The sequence below is a fragment of the Triturus cristatus genome, chromosome 1_2 (genome assembly GCF_964204655.1).
Source record: "Triturus cristatus chromosome 1_2, aTriCri1.1, whole genome shotgun sequence".
Taxonomy (NCBI): Eukaryota; Metazoa; Chordata; class Amphibia; order Caudata; family Salamandridae; genus Triturus; species Triturus cristatus.
Genome location: NC_140580.1, coordinates 104,751,376 through 104,768,591, shown reverse-complemented (window position 1 = coordinate 104,768,591; position 17,216 = coordinate 104,751,376).

The window sequence follows — 17,216 nt, the reverse complement described above, 5'->3', positions numbered from 1 at the left end:
CCATGTGCACTGTAACACCACCCCGTGAATATGTCATGCCACACTTGTCTTCGCACGGGTTATATTGCCCCATCTAACGTGCCTTCCTCGATGCCTATGTTATAACGCACAGTGCTATGCCATACATATTACAATCTGGGATCCATATCTTTGTCACAGTGCATATGCAACGTTACACTCCCCAGCACATATTTTATATTACAACTTTAGAGACTAGTTAGGTTACACAACACTGCCCTGTGCATATTACACTCCAAGGCGCATATCGCATAGCACGCGCTAGTGCCTGTGCTATCTCGCGCTCTCCAATGAATCTGTAATTGCGCACAATGTATTGCATTTTATATTTCACGCCCGGTTCATCTTATATCACACTTTTTGGTGCATAGTTTATACCATACACTATATCTAGTTTTCATTATCAATCGTGCTCTCAGGACTATGTTCTATATAACACTGTGTTCACCTACCCTTTTCACGGGCATTACATTTTGCGATAGGGGGTGGAGGGTCAGGGGGTGTTTCTGCCTAGTGAGCCCGGAGTCACAGTCACAAACGTCCTCTTCTTCCTGAATAAAAGTGAGATTATGCTGCATACTTGTTCATATTTTAAGTAGTTCGCACAGACACACGTTTTAAAACCAATAAAGTTCCTAATACCCGCCTTCTCTGAACAGTTAGCTTGCTGCCCCATCCCCCTCCTCCCTATCCTCTGTTGTGTGAATCCATGGACTAGCCTCCTCCCTCCTGCCATGCATGGTCTGATGTGCTGCCACTGCCCTAAATTTAGTATGATGTACCAGTCCACTCCTCCTGCCCTCCATTGCCCAATTCTATGCCCCATCCTTGACCTCCTGCTTAAACTCTGTGCTTAGCTTGCTGCCCCTATTCTCCTTCCCCCTGCCCTCCGATGTCTTTGTGCATGCCCCTGCTCCATCCTTTTTGCCCACCATGTTCCATGGACCTGCCACTCCTATCTACTCTGAGTGTTCTGTTGAGCTGCCACTCCCCTCCCACCTGCCTAGCATTGTCAGATGACTGTAACCTGTCCCTGCCACCTCCACCCTGCCTGTCCACATGCCATGCCCCTATCCTCTTCCTCCTGTCCTACATGGTCCATTGTACTGCCACACCCTTCTGCCCTCCCTGGTCTGTTGTGCTGCAACTGCTCCTCCTGACTGCCCCGTGCGGTCTGTTGTGAGGCCCCTTCCCCTGAACTTTCTTGTCTGTGCACAGGTCCTGACCCTCCCTTCTATCCTCCATCGTCCTTTGTGCATGCCCCTGCACCCTCCTTCTTGCCCATCATAGCCATTGTGCTGCCACTAACCCTCCCACTTGCCATGCATGGTCTTCTGTGCTGCCATGGCCCCTCCCACCTTCCCTGTGTGGTCAGTTAGCTGCCCCTGACCCCCTCCCACCTTCCCTCCATGGTCTGTGTGTATGCCATCACAGTCTCAGTGTTGCTCTTCATGGTGTGTCTTGCTTCTAGTGCCCATCCTGCCTGACCTCCATGGCTATCTTGCTGCTCCTGCCCTGCCCCCTTGCCCCCAGCCCTCTGTTTACATGTGACTTCACTGATTACTTCACTGATAACATCTCAAATGACCTCACTGATGACATCACTGATGACATCATCAAGTGACTGCGTATTTCTGTAAAGTTTAAATATGTTATATATATATATATATATTACCTACTGGCGGTCGCCAGTAGGTAGTTATAGTTAGGACCACGTTTCCATAGGAAATCCGCAACATTCTATTTTGAATAACTTTGGCGCCGGTCGACGAATCCTCGCGAATTTTTCAAAATAGGTGGGGCGCTACGCTCCGCTCCTACCCTGAAAGTCTCGGGGGGATTCGTCAAGCGGGGGCTGAGATAAAAGGGGGGTCCCAAAACACGTTTTTCCCATGCATTTTTCCATAGGACCTTTAGACAGGGCTACAGCCCGAACGGCTGAACAGAATTACTAGAAATTTGGCAGAGAGGTAATCCTCAGGTCAAGGAAGTGCCTTTTGTAGGTTTGGTGTAAATCTGTTCAGTAGATTCTGAGAAAATAGCCTTTAAATCAATATATATATCTGAGCCAGCTTACGGTGCGCTTACGGTACGCTTACCGTACGCGTACGGTGGCGTGCGCGAGCGCGATTCTGATTGGCTCTTAGATCTTAGTAAACATTCGATTCGGCCGAAACCAGGAAGCGGCGGCCGCCATTTTCTCTCTCGCACTGAGAGTGATGTTTAAAATCTAAAGGACAAAAACATGTAAAGGGGCTGTTTAGACAGCTCCCACACACATAGCCATGTTGAGGGAGTCCCCAAAGATCCCTCAAGGGCAAAAACGGGTTTTTTTTTTTTCGGTAATTTTGCCGATTACGCTTACCGTATGCGTACGTTAAAAAATTATAAAAAAAAAAAATATATCCACACTCTTTCCCCACCCCGTGTGCAATTGATGGCCGAAGGCCACCAATTGTGCACGGCTTATTGCCGTTGAAATAAACTATAATATTTAAAAAAAAATAAATTAAAAAAAAATTATCCACACTCTCTCCACCCCGTGTGCAAATGGTGCCCGAAGGGCACCATTTGTGCATGGCTTATAAAAATTACGAAAAATTAAAATATTACCTTTCAAAACGAAGTGCATCGTATGTCCCCCATGTGCGCACGGTGCGCGAAGCGCATCGTGCGTACATAGCCCATCTAGCGTAACGTGGGCATGCAGTGCGCGTAGCGCACCACGTGCCCACCGTGCGTGCACGGCACTAACTGCGTAAAGTGGCCGCGCGGTGCGCGAAGCGCACCGTGTGCTTACTGTGCGCGCACGGTGCGCGAAGCGCACCGTGCGCGCATGGAACGAACTGCGTTAAGTGGGCGCGCACGCCACGAATGGCGTAAAGTAACTTAGCATTTAAAAAAACGTACAAATTCACTGAAAAAACCATAGGTTTCACACACGTTATAGTTAGGAATTAGCATTTAAAAAACCTTGCAAATTCACTGAAAAAACCATAGGTTTCACACATGTTATAGTTAGCGGAAATTTTACTGATAAAAAACCAATGAAATTCCCCCGTTATAGTTACTGTAGGCAACTATAACTCACGCGACCGCAATCTTCTGCTGATGACATATGTGTCTTTATGAAAAATAAATATTTGTAATATATGTATAGCTAAAAATGTATGGAAGAAGACATGGGCAAATAAGTGTCTAAATACAGTATTAGCATCAGCAGAGGATTGCGGTCGCGTGAGTTATAGTTGCCTACAGTAACTATAACGGGGGAATTTCATTGTTTTTTTATCAGTAAAATTTCCGCTAACTATAACATGTGTGAAACCTATGGTTTTTTCAGTGAATATATATATATATATATATATATATATATTATCTACTGGCGGTCGCCAGTAGATAGTTGTAGTTAGGACCGTGTTTCCATAGGAAATCTGAAAATTCTATTTTGAATAACTTTGGCGCCGGTTGACGAATCCTCTCAAAATTTTCAAAATAGGTGGGGCGCTCCGCTCAGCTCCTACCCTGAAAGTCTTGGGGGGATTCGTCAAGCGGGGGCTGAGAAAAAAGGGGGGTCCCAAAATGCGTTTTCCCCATGCATTTTTCCATAGGACCTTTAGTCCAAGGTACAGCCCGAACGGCTGAACAGAATTACTTGAAATTTGGCAAAGAGGTAGTCCTCAGGTCAGGGATGTGCCTTTTGGATATCTGGAGTCAATCTGTTCATTAGTTCCTGAGAAAATTGCAGTTAAAAGTATATATATATCTAAAAGCGTGCACCGTGCTCGTACGGTAAGCATACCGTACGCTCACGGTGCCGTGCATGAGCGCAATCCTGATTGGTTGTTAGATGCCAGTAAACATTCGAATCGGTCGAAATGAGGAAGTGTCGGCCGTCATTTTGTCTCTCGCAGTCTGAGGCAGTGAAAAAAAAAGGTGGAAAACGTGAAAAGGGGGCAGGATGGACAGTTCCTGACCCCCTAGCCTTTGTCAGGGGGTCACTGAAGGACCCCCAAGGGTAAAAAAAACAATATTTTTTTTTTCAAAAAATCGCGGAGTGCGCGCACCGTACGCGCACGGCACGCACAACGCATCGTGGGTGCTTGGTGGGCGAAGCGCACCAAGTGCCCACAGCGCGCGCACGGAGAAAAACCTGAAAAAAAAATATTAATAAATACATAACTTAGCATTTAAAAAACCGTACAAATTCACTTAAAAAACCATAGGTTTCACACACGTTATAGTTAGGAATTAGCATTTAAAAAACCTTGAAAATTCACTTAAAAAACCATAGATTTCACACATGTTATAGTTAGCTGGACATTTCCCTTGTAAAAAACCATTGAAATTCCCCCGTTATAGTTAGCGCAGGCAACTATAACTCACGCGACCGCAATCCTCTGCTGATGACATCAGATATTACATCACTGATTACATATGTGTCTTTATGAAAAATAAATATTTGTAATATATGAATAGCTAAAGATTAATGGAAGAAGACATGGGTAAATAGGTGTCTAAATACAGTGATGTAATATCTGATGTCATCAGCAGAGGATTGCGGTCGCGTGAGTTATAGTTGCCTGCGCTAACTATAACGGGGGAATTTCAATGTTTTTTTACGAGGGAAATGTCCAGCTTACTATAACATGTGTGAAACCTATGGTTTTTTAAGTGAGTATATATATATATATATATAGATATATATATAGATATATATATATATAGATATATATATATATATATATACACCAAGGTGTATTGAAGAATGAGTGGGTGTATAAGTGTCTGAATGGATGATTTAGTAGGTACGTCACTGACTGTATAAGTGAGTGAATAAACATGTCTTACTGAATGCATGGGTTAGTGACTAAACTGTGGGAATATCTGTATAAGTCTGTCAGTTGTTGTGTAAGCAACTACATGGGTTGGTGAGTAGCTACATGAGTGTCAATATGGGTTATTGATTGGTTGTCTGAGTATCTGTATGGGTACCTGAGTATCTGTGTGGGGGGTGTGACTCTGTGCAGAGATGTGTGAGTCGATGATTGACTGAGTGTATGAGTTCAAGAGTGCATCTATGAAGAGCTGTATGGGTGGGTGAGTGAGTGAATGGATGTCTCAGTGGTACATGTGTGAGTAACTGCATATGTGAAAGGCAGTATATGTGAGTGTTAGAGTATATGAATGACTATATGTTAGAGTGAGTGATTGTGAGAGTGGCTATAAGTATGAGTGTGTCTTGTATCAGTGATTGTATAAGTGAGTAAGTATGTTAGTGTCTGTATGAATAAGTGAGGTGGTGTGTGTGTATAACTGTATAGGTGAGTAAATGGGAGTGGGATTGATTCTTTTCATGACTGACTAGGTGTGTGAGTAACTCTATGGATGAGTGGCAGTGTGTGAGAGGCTGTACAGGTGTATGAGTACAAATGATAGTGCTGTATTGATAAGTGACTACATATATGAGTGACTTTATGGGTGAATGAGTGGATGTGTGTGTAGAGCTAGGAATCAGTGAGTGGGTATGTAGTAACTCGTATTGGTGTGTCTTTGGTTTTGAAAATGGTAGTCTGTATTATAAAGTGGGTATATCAAAGGTTATATGAGGGTGTGAGGAGGTGCATCAGATTACCACATGGATGATGTCATCAGTGATGTCATTTGAGATATCATCAGTGATGTCATCAGTGATTTCACTGACCATGTCATGAATGATGTAATATGTGAATCATCAGCAGTGCATTGCGGGGGCGTGAGTTATAGTTAGTTCAACTAACTATAAGGGCCGAATTGCTCTGGTTTTGTACAAGTGAAATGTCCAACTAACTATAACGTCCCTGAAACCTGTGGTTTTATTCAGTGAATTTCAAAGGTTTTTTAAATGCTAAATTCTAACAATAACGTCTCTGAAACTTATGGTTTTTTCAGTGAATTTCAAAGGTTTTTTAAATGCTAGTTTCTAGCTATGCCTACAGAGGTAAGACATGTGCAGAAAGAGGAAGAAAGACGCAGAAAGAAGCAAGAGAAATGTAGAAAGAGGCAACAGAAGTCCAGAAGGACAAAGAAGGGTGCATAAAGAAGCAAGAGATATGTAGAAAGAACCAACAGAGGTGCAGAAAGAGGCCTTGTTGCAAAGTCATCCTGTGCACTTTTTGCTGACTGGTACTGGTGGTAACTGACTCTGACTAACCAGGCCAGGAGCCAGTGGTATGCTGAAAGACACTTAGAATACCATGAAAACACCTACATACACTAGGGTACACTATGGGTTGGGGTACCCCTGTGATTGGCATGACCACCCATGTAAGGCCCTAGTACATAATAGGGCAGGGGGATTACAACTACCTCTAAGTCAGAGGTGCAGAAAGAATCCAGAGCAGTGCAGAAAGAACTAACAGAGGTGCAAAAAGAGGCAAGAGGAGTGCAGAAAGAGGTAAGAGAGATGCACAAATTGGCAAGAGAGGTACAGAAAGAGGCAGGAGGGGTGCAGAAAGAAGGAAGAGAAGCACAGAAAGAAGCAACAGAGGTTCTGAAAGAGGCATGAAGGGTACAGAAAGAGGCAAGGCAAGTGCAGAAAGAAGCAACAGAGGTACAGAAAGAGGCAAGAGAGGTGCAGAAACAGGCAGTAAAGGTGCAGAAAGAGGGAACAGGGTGCACAAAGAGGCAAGAGAGGTACAGAATGAGGGAAGAGGGTGCAGAAAGAGGCAAGAGGGGTGCAGAAAGAAGCAAGAGAAGTGCAGAAACAAGCACGAGAAGTGCAGAAAAAGGCAAGAGAATTGCTGAAAGAAGCAACCGAAGTGTAGAAAGAAACAAGAGAAGTGAGGAAGTGAGAAAGGGGCAAGTGAGGTGTAGAAAGAGGTAGGAGAGGTTCAGAAAGAGGCAAGAAAGGTACAGAAAGAGGCAGGAGGGTACAGAAAGAAGGAAGAGAAGTGTAGAAAGAGGCAAGAGAATTGCTGAAAAAAGCAACAGAGGTGTAGAAAGAAGCAAGAGAAGTGCAGAAAGAAGCAAGTGAGGTGCAGACAGAAGCAAGAGCAGTGCAGAAAGAACCAACAGAGGTGCAAAAAGAGGCAAGGGGGTGCAGAAAAATGTAGGAGAGGTGCCACAAAGAGGCAAGACAGGTACAGACAGAGGCAGGAGGGGTGCAGAAAGAAGGAAGAGAAGTGCAGAAAGAAGCAACAGAGGTGCTGAAATAGGCGTGAAGGGTACAGAAAGAGCAAGAGAAGTGCAGACAGAAGCAACAGAGTTACAGAAAGAGGCAAGAGAGGTGCAGAAACAGGCAGGAAAGGTGCAGAAAGGGGGAACAGGGTGCAGAAAGAGGCAAGAGCGGTACAGAAAGAGAAAAGAGGGGTGCAAAAAGAGGCAAGAGGAGAGCAGAGAGAAGCAAGTGAGGTGCAGAAAGAGGCAATAGAGGTGCAGAAAGACGCAAGCGAGGAGCAGAAAGAGGTAAGGCAATTGCTGAAAGAAGCAACAGAGGTGTGGAAAGAAGCAAGAGAAGTGTAGAAAGAGGCAAGTGAGATACAGAAAGAGGCAAGAGAGGTACAGAAAATGGCAAGACAACTGCAGAAAGAGGCAAGAGGGTTGCAAAAAAGGGAAGATGGGTGTATAAAGAAGCACAACTGGTGTTGAAAGAAGTAAGAGAAGTGCAGAAAGAGGGAAGACGAGTACAGAAAGAGACAACAAAGGTACAGAAAGAAGCAAGAGAGGTGCAGAAAGAGGCAAAAGAAGTGCAGAAAGAAGCAACAAAGGTACAGAAAGAGGCAGGAGAGGTGCAGAAAGAGGCTCGAGAAGTGCAGAAAGAGGCAAAAGAGGTGCAGAAGGAAGAGAGTGAGGTGCAGAAAGAGGCAAGTGAGGTGCAGAAAGAGGTAAGCGAGGGACAGAAAGAAGCATGGGAAGTGCAGAAACAGGCAAGAGAACTGCACAAGGAGGCAAGAGAGGAGCAGAAAAATGCAAGAGGGGTGTAGAAAAAAGCAAGAGAAGTGCATAAAGAGCGAAGTAAGTTGCAGAAAGACACAAGAGGGGTGCATACATTTGCAACAGAGGTGCAGAAAGAAGCAAGAGCCGTACAGAATGAACCAACAGAGGTGCAAAAAGAAGCAAGAGGGGTACAGAAAGAGGCAAGAGAAGTGCAAAAAGAAGAAAAAGAGGTGCAGAAAGAGTCAAGAGAACAGCAGGAAAAGGCAAGAGAGGTGTAGAAAGAGGAAGGATAGGTACACAAAGAGGCAAGGGGTACAGAAAGAGGCAAGAGGTGTGCAGAAAGAAGCAAGAGAAGTGCATAAAGAAGCAACAGAGGTGCTGAAAGAAGCAAGTGGGGTTCAGAAAGAGGCAAGAGAGGTGCAGAAAGAAGCAACAGAGGTGAAGGAAGAGGCAAGCGATGTACAGAAAGAGGGAACAGGGGTGCAGAAAGAGGCAAACAGGATACAGAAATTTGCAAAAGAGGTGCAGAACGAAACAAGAGCAGTGCAGAAAGAACTGACAGAGATGCAGAAAGAAGCGAAAGGGGTACAGAAAGAGGCAAGAAAAGTGCAGAAAGAAGCAAAAGAGGTGCAAAAAGAGGCAAGAGAACTACAGAAAAAGGCAAGAGATGTGTAGAAAGAGGAAGGAGAGGTGCACAAAGAGGCACGAGGGGTACTGAACGAGGCAAGAGGGGTACAGAAGGAAGCAAGAAAAGTGCAGAAAGAAGCAACACAAGTGCTGAAATATGCAAAAGGGGTGCAGAAAGAGGCAAGAGCGGTACAGAAAGGGAAAAGAGGGGTGCAAAAAGAGGCAAGAGGAGAGCAGAGAGAAGCAAGTGAGGTGCAGAGAGAGGCAATAGAGTTGCAGAAAGACGCAAGGGAGGTGCAGAAACAAGCAAGTGAGGAACAGAAAGAGGCAAGCCAATTGCTGAAAGAAGCAACAGAGGTGTGGAAAGAAGCAAGAGAAGTGCATAAAGAGGCAAGTGAGGTCCAGAAAGAGGCAAGAGAGGTGCAGAAAATGACAAGACAACTGCAGAAAGAGGCAAGAGGAATGCAAAAAAGGGAAGACGGTGCATAAAGAAGCACAACTGGTGTTGAAAGAAGTAAGAGAAGTGCAGAATGAGGGAAGACGAGTACAGAAAGAGAGAACAAAGGTACAGAAAGAAGCAAGAGAGGTGCAGAAAGAGGCAAAAGAAGTGCAGAAAGAAGCAACAAAGGTGCAGAAAGAGGCAAGAGAGGTGCAGAAAGAGGAAAGAGAAGTGCAGAAAGAGGCAAAAGAGGTGCAGAAGGAAGAGAGTGAGGTGCAGAAAGAGGCAAGTGAGGTGCAGAAAGAGGTAAGCGAGGGACAGAAAGAGGCATGGGAAGTACAGAAACAGGCAAGAGAACTGCACAAAGAGGCAAGAGAGGAGCAGAAAGATGCAAGAGGGGTGTAGAAAAAAGCAAGAAAAGTGCATAAAGAGCGAAGTAAGGTGCAGAAAGAGACAAGAGGGGCGCATACATTTGCAACAGAGGTGCAGAAAGAAGCAAGAGCAGTACAGAATGAATGAACCAACAGAGGTGCAGAAAGAAGCAAGAGGGTACAGAAAGAGGCAAGAGAAGTGCAAAAAGAAGAAAAATAGGTGCAGAAAGAGTCAAGAGAACAGCAGGAAAAGGCAAGAGATGTGCAGAAAGAGGAAGGAGAGGTGCACAAAGAGGCAAGGGGTACAGAAAGAGGCAAGAGGTGTGCAGAAAGAATTAAGAGAGGTGCAGAAAGAAGAAAAAGAGGTGCAGAAAGAGGCAAGTGGGGTACAGAAAGAGGCAAGAGAGGTGCATAAATAAGCAACAGAGGTGAAGGAAGAGGCAAGAGAGGTGCAGAAAGAGGGAACAGGGGTGCAGAAAAAGGCAAACGGGATACAGAAATTTGCAAAAGAGGTGCAGAAAGGAGCAAGAGCAGTGCAGAAAGAACTGACAGAGATGCAGAAAGAAGCAAGAGGGGTACAGAAAGAGGCAAGAGAAGTGCAGAAAGAAGCAAAAGAGGTGCAAAAAGAGGCAAGAGAACTACAGAAAAAGGCAAGAGAGGTGCAGAAAGAGGAAGGAGAGGTGCACAAAGAGGCACGAGGGGTACTGAACGAGGCAAGAGGGGTGCAGAAGGAAGCAAGAAAAGTGCAGAAAGAAGCAACAGAAGTGCTGAAATATGCAAAAGGGGGCAGAATGAGGCAAGAGAAGTGAAGAAAGAAGCAACAGAGGTGCAGGCAGAGGCAAGAGAGGTGAGAAACAGGAGGATATTTGCAAAATAGGTGCAGAAAGAAGCAAGAGCAGTGCAGAAAGAACCAGCAGAGGTGCAGAAAGAGGCAAGAGGGGTGCAGAAAGAGGTAGGGGAGGTACACAAAGAGGCAAGAGGGGTACAGAAAGAAGCAAGTGAGGTGCAGAAAGAGGCAAGAGAGGTACAGAAAGAAGAGAGTGGGGTTCAGAAAGAGGCAAGAGAAGAGCAGAAAGTGGAAAGTGAGATGAAGAGCGAGACAAGAGAGGTATAGACAGAGGCAAGATAAGTGTAGAAAGAAGCTCGAGAAGTGCAGAAAGAGGCAAGAGAAGTGCAGAAAGAGGCACAAGAGGTGCAGAAGGAAGAGAGTGAGGTGCAGAAAGAGGCAAGTGAGGTGCAGAAAGAAGTAAGCGAGGTACAGAAAGAGGCAAGGGAAGTGCAGAAACAGGCAAGAGAACTGTACAAAGAGGTAAGAGAGGAGCAGAAAGAGGCAAGAGAGGTATAGAAAGAAGCAAGAGAAGTGCAGAAAGATCGAAGTATGGTGCAGAAAGAGGCAAAAGTGGTGCAGAAAGAAGCAAGTGAGGTGCAGATAGAGGCAATAGAGGTACAGAAAGAAGAGAGTGAGGTTCAGAAAGAGGCAATAGAAGAGAAGAAAGTGGCAAGTGAGGTGAAGAAATAGGCAAGAGAAGTATAGAAAGAGGAAAGATAAGTGTAGAAAGGCAAGAGAAGTGCAGAAAGAGGCAAGAGAGGTACAGAAAGAGGCTTGAGAAGTGCAGAAAGAGGCAAGAGAAGTTCAGAAAGAGGAAAAAGAGGTGCAGAAGGAAGAGAGTGAGGTGCAGAAAGAGGCAAGTGAGGTGCAGAAAGAGGTAAGTGAGGTACAGAAAGAGGCAAGGGAAGTGCAGAAACAGGCAAGAAAAATGCGCAAAGAGGCAAGAGAGGAGCAGAAAGAGGCAAGAGAGGTATAGAAAGAAGCAAGAGAAGTGCATAAAGAGCGAAGTAAGGTGCAGAAAGAGGCAAAAGAGGTGCAGAAGGAAGAGAGTGAGGTGCCTAAAGAGGCATGTAAGGTACAGAAATAGGCAAGAGAGGTACAGAAAGATGCAAGGGAAGTGCAGAAACAGGCAGGAGAAATGCACAAAGAGGCAAGAGAGGAACAGAATGAGGCAAGAGAGGTGTAGAAAGAAGCAAGAGAAGTGCAGAAAGTGGCAAGTGAGGTGCAGAAAGAGGCAAGAGAGGTGCAGAAAGAGGCAAGAGATCTGCAGAAAAAAGCAACAGAGGTGCTGAAAGAGGCAAGTGAGGGGCAAGAGATCTGCAGAAAAAAGCAACAGAGGTGCTGAAAGAGGCAAGTGAGGTCCAGAAAGGGGCAAGAGAAGTGCAGAAAGAGGCAAGTGAAGTGCAGAAAGAAGATACTGAGGTGCTGAAAGAGGAAGAAAGCTGCAGCAAGAAGCAAGAGCACCATTATACCAATTTAACACCCACATTTAGCAATAAGTAACATAAGACCATTCCAGCTTTGCAAAGGGCCCTCCACCATGCTGTAACACGTGACGCTGCATTTTTGGGAACATTTGAGCTGTTTGAGCTAGAAAAGGCTTTTTTTTGTTCAAATCTGCAGATTAGGCAGCAGATGATGGAATATGTTTAATTATGTGAAAATTGGTGCAGCTGAACAGTCACATAATTCCAGTGACCCTGCTTATATCTCCGACTCGGTCCAGAAGTGCTACTCAATGGTTCCTTCTTTTTTGTCTGATTGAGTTTATAGTTTAGCTTCTAGGGTCCCTGGGGGTCAACTAGCCCACCAGGTACCTCCAGTAAGCCCCACACAGCTGGATTGCTGAGTGGTCTGAGACCATGCCCCCTTTTTACACCACTCTGCATATGCACCTCCTGGTGCACTGCTGCTCGGAGGATGAAGTCCACTTGTGTCCTGGGGTCCTCAGGACACAAGAGGACCTCATCGCCCCACCAGCAGTACGCCAAAAGGCGCATTTGCAGAGTGGTATAAAAAGGTGCATGGCCTCGGACCACCTCTCAGCAATCCCACTGTGTGGGGCTTACTGGAGGTACCTGGTGGGCTAGTTGGCCTCCAGGGACTCTCAGGAATGAAGGGGACTTAATCCTCCAACTGCAGTGGGGGGGTGGGGCCTCCCGCGAGACACCGGCTTTTTAAAAATTTGCTTTTTGGAAGGGGGGCTGTGTGGCCCCTCTTCCCTTTATTATTTTTAGGCCCTGGGGACCCCATCCCCCAGGGCCTGAGCATTTTCTTTCCTTTTTTAATTTTTTTAAAAAATGGGAAGGGGGCCGCGGGGTCCCCCTCCCATGGCCAATTTAGGCCCCATAACCTCATTCCCTTGGGCCTGGCCACATATTCTTTTAAATTATTTTTAAGGAGGGGGCCGCGCGGCCCCCCTCCTGAGGCCAGTTTTGGCCCCAGGGACCACATCCCCTGGGGCCCGCCTTATTTTTTTTAATACAAAAGGGAGGGGACCACGTGCCCCCCCCCCCTCCTGATGCCACTTTTGGCCCCGGGGACTCCATTCCCTGGGGAGGGCCTCATTGATGGGGACCGTGGGGGGAACCCCACTGCTCCCACGGTCCCTGCCGTCTCCCCGCTTCCTGCGGGAGCCAGCATTGCTTTTGGGCAAGGAGAGCTTCTAACATGCATCTCCCCTTGCCCACAAGCAATTCTGCTTTGCTTCGTTGAAGCGAAAACAAGTTTCCTGCTCTTGCTTCATCGAAGCAAAGCAGTGTTTGCTATGGCAGGACGGGAGCCGTGCTCTCACCCTGCCATAGCAAACAGCAATGTCCCAGGGGTGGGCACCCCGGGACATTGCAGGAGTCAGCCCTGGGGGGTGGCGGTCCCCAGAGCCATCTAGGGCTCCAGGAGGGGGGCTGCGTAGCCCCCCTCCCTACATTTGCACAGCCCGGGGAGGTGGTGGTCCCCGGGCCCGCAGCACACTCCCATATGTAAATGAAGTGTGCCCCGGGGAGGTGGTGGTCCCCGGGACCGTGTGGGGGGGCTCGAGCTCCCCCACACATTTTTTTTTAAATCAGAGCCCCGGGGAGGTGGCAGCCCCCGGGGCTGCATGGGGGACGCATAAGTCCAGTCCACGCCTTTTATTTAATAGAGCCCCTGGGAGGTGGCAGTGGGGGCCCCAGTGGGCCTCCACACTATACTGTGTGATTGCTCCCGGGACCTGGCTCACCCGGGGTCTTAATTAAACAAAGTACGGGAGACCACGCTTCATTTTTTAAAAACATTTGGCCGGATTCGCACACCCAGCGTGAATTCGGCCGATGTTTTTTTTTTTAATGCTTTTTGGACCTGGGGGTCCATGTGGGACTCCCTGAGCAGGCCTAGAGGGTCAGGGTGTTTCTACCCTGCCCCCTTTACTTCATTTGTAACTTTTGTTTACCTTTTTCTTGCTACACAGTTTTACAGAGTCACAAGCCAATCAGAATGAAGCTCGTGCTCGGGTGGATTTGTGGCTCCTCCTTGGTGTTCAGATATCGATATGTTTTGTTTTTAAATTTCTCAGGAACTACTGAACGGATTTACACTATTTAAAAAAAGGTCACTTCCTGAACCAAGAGCTACCTTATCCAAATTTGGTGTAATTCCATTCACCAGTTCGGGCTGTAGCCTGTTCCAAAAATTCTTGTGGAAATGAACATGGGAAAAACGTGTTTTGGGGTCTCCTGTTTTCTCTGCCCCCGCTTGCTGAATCACCCCCAAACTTTCAAGACAGGAGCTGACCTGAGCTTTGCATTAGTTTGGAAAATTTTGCAAAGATTCGTCAAATGGCGTCAAAGATATTGGCAAAACAATACTTTTTGAAGAGAAACAAGGTCCTAACTATAACTACCTACTGGCAACCGTCAGTAGGCAATATATACATATATATATATATATATATATATATATATATATATATATATATATCTCAAAGCTCCAAGGTTCCCACCTGTGGAGACGCACTCGGGCATCCAGTGCAACAACCTTCATGAGCTAAAAGCCGGATCGGCGGGCGGATCCAGTTTACAGCATACCTGTCGAATCACGCCTGACGCGTTTCGTGCTCATTGCACTCTTCAGAGGCGCGACAGTTATTTTGGCACACCTCCCACTTAAAAATATGAGCTCTCCAATGGGCGACTAGAATGAGTCCGCGTTTGTTTGTGGGTCTTGTAGTGTGTGCCTCAGTTGTGAGCCGCTGTCTGAGACGTTTCAAGCCCACCAATGGGTCTCCACTCGCACATCCAGCTTGTCAATCCTCCATGGATGCCTCCACATTGAGACTCCGTGATTCCGGGCTTCGTGGCCCCAAATTTCTGGGTGGTGCATGTCCCGCGGCTGGGAGGCCACGTAAAAATCAAAGCTCCAAGGTTCCCATCTGTGGAGACGCACTCGGGCATCCACTGCAGCAACCTTCATGAGGTAAAAGCCGGATCGGCGGGCGGATCCAGTTTACAGCATGCCTGTCGATTCACGCCTGACGCGTTTCGTGCTCATTGCACTCTTCAGAGGCGCGACAGTCATTTTGGCATAGAGGCCACACCTCCCACTTAAAATATGAGCCCTCCAATGGGCGACTCGAAGGAGTCTGCGTTGGTTTGTGGGTCTTGTAGTGTGTGCCTCAGTAGTGTGCCCCTGTCTGAGAGGTTTCAAGACCACCAATGGGCCTCCACTCGCACATCCGGCTTGTCAATCCTCCATGGATGCCTCCACATTGAGACTCCGGGGTCTCCTGTTTTCTCGGCCCCCACTTGACGAATCACCCCCAAACTTTCAAGACAGGAGCTGACCTGAGCTTTGCATTAGTTTGGAAAATTTTGCAAAGATTCGTCAAATGGCGCCAAAGATATTGGCAAAACAAAAATGCTTTTTGAATAGAAACAAAGTCCTAACTATAACTACCTACTGGCGACCGCCAGCAGTATATATATATATATATATATATATATATATATATATATATACACTTTAATCTACAGATATATATGTATATGAATATCAGTTGTTACCACAAACAATGCGTTGTAAAGCACAATAATGTAATACAACGCACTGTAAACCTCAACAGTTGTATTGCATTCTTTGTAAAGGCATGCATGGTAAATGAATGCATGGTAAGAATTGATATCTATTTATTCAGCAGTAGCACTATCTCTTCATAAAAAATAATCATATTAATAATTATAATAATAAAATGATGCATGACCACTGCCTATGTCACCAACCAAATCCAAGTATTGCCCTTTTGGCATCCTTTTAGTCTTTCAACAGCAGCTCTGCCGGGCACATGTTGCCATAGGGATTATTGAGCCTCCACAGATTCCCCCATTTTTTGGGTGAACACGCGCACAGCAGTCGCCTGCCTCTGTATCTAGACAGGTGCGATGTGCAGCTGCCTATACAGTTTACTCCTTATTACAATTATAATTTACACTTCTAACTTTAAGATGCCCTCACCCATCACACTACCAGAAGATGCGCCCCATAACCCATAACACGATAACCACAACTCGGCAGTGAACAATCACATGAAAACACCTCCCACATAGGCTCAGCCAAAAACCTCACCTTCTAACCACACACCCTACACCGTGTAGCTGGCTATCTGTGTGGTTAAGCACTTTAGAACCCAACATAGTTGTAGTACACGTTATACAAATCCTACTATATAATACAAAACATGCAGATCAGACACTGGGTATAAGAAGCAGCCACAAGAGTGAGGAGTGAAGAAATGACTAGCAATTCTCTCGAGAACATGAAGCCTGATCCTCTGCTTACTCAAGCCTTTCAATCTGGGCCTAGTCATATTGCACACATAGAGAGGCGACACTACAGAGGCAGATTCAATCAGACGAAGATAATGAGCCGCTCTTGGTGTGTTCAACGGCATTACAAAGTATCCTATTGATAACATTACACACAGCAAGCTGAAGGTGATGCTCCCGTAACCTTGAGTAGATACCATTTAACTCCAGGGGCGTAGTTTCAAGGGGGCAGGAGGGTTGGGGTGTTACACCCCCCCCCTAATAAATGTATTTTCTGATGAGTAGTTGGGTATAGGTACCTTCAGTCTGGTATGATGAGGTGTCTGCTGGATTTCAGCTCGGATTCTTGCATGCACACACTGCCAAAAACACACACTCTCTCTCATCTCTGTTTTGGGAAGTGCTAAAAAATTTTGGTTATTTTACAAAATATTGAGTTTTTCTCACTTAGTACTCCTAAAATCGGCATTTCTCTCCCTCTCTACTGCCCCTTAAGCCCCTCTCATGCGCCTCGCCTGTCCTATAACGTACTCTAACATTATATGCCAGCATGATTGCCGGAAATCTGAAGCTCAGCCCCACCCCCTATCCCCACCCACCCAATCTTACCGATCAATCTTACCCTGTTTCACTCTGGTCAAAGGGTGGCACTGATTTGCACGGTGGAGGCACCCTGGAATAGCCATGTTTTGGAAGGAAATCGTAAGCAGCTAGTTGTGGGACGGTTGAGACTGTGCAATCCGACTCATGAACTCACGTCACCCTAATGACAGGAATCTATCAATACACTTGATGCCAAGAAGGTCCCGACCCGCTTCACCCGCACCACTTACCGTGCTGTATAATGACTATGGACCATAGCACGTGCACAGTAAATAATGGACATGGGAGGCTTGGTACAGGCTTCAGCCAGTGATTGGATGCACGAAGAATGCAGAGGTATTTAATACCCAATCATACTGCTCGCGTCATTCCTGCTCAAGAGGCCGCAGAGGTTCGGATGACTGAACCACTCAGATATGAAATTGATCTATAAGAGGGCTCAGCACAGATGAGAGGGAGGGTATGAGTCCCATAACTTTAGAATTGATGCGAACTGACGCATTTACTGAAACTTTAAGTGAGTAAGTGAAGCGCCTGAACTCTTAGTGGAGCAGGAAAACGAAACAAGGGAGGGGGGCTCTGAGGGTATAGAGGGTGGCTGTTGACATGTTTCTTGT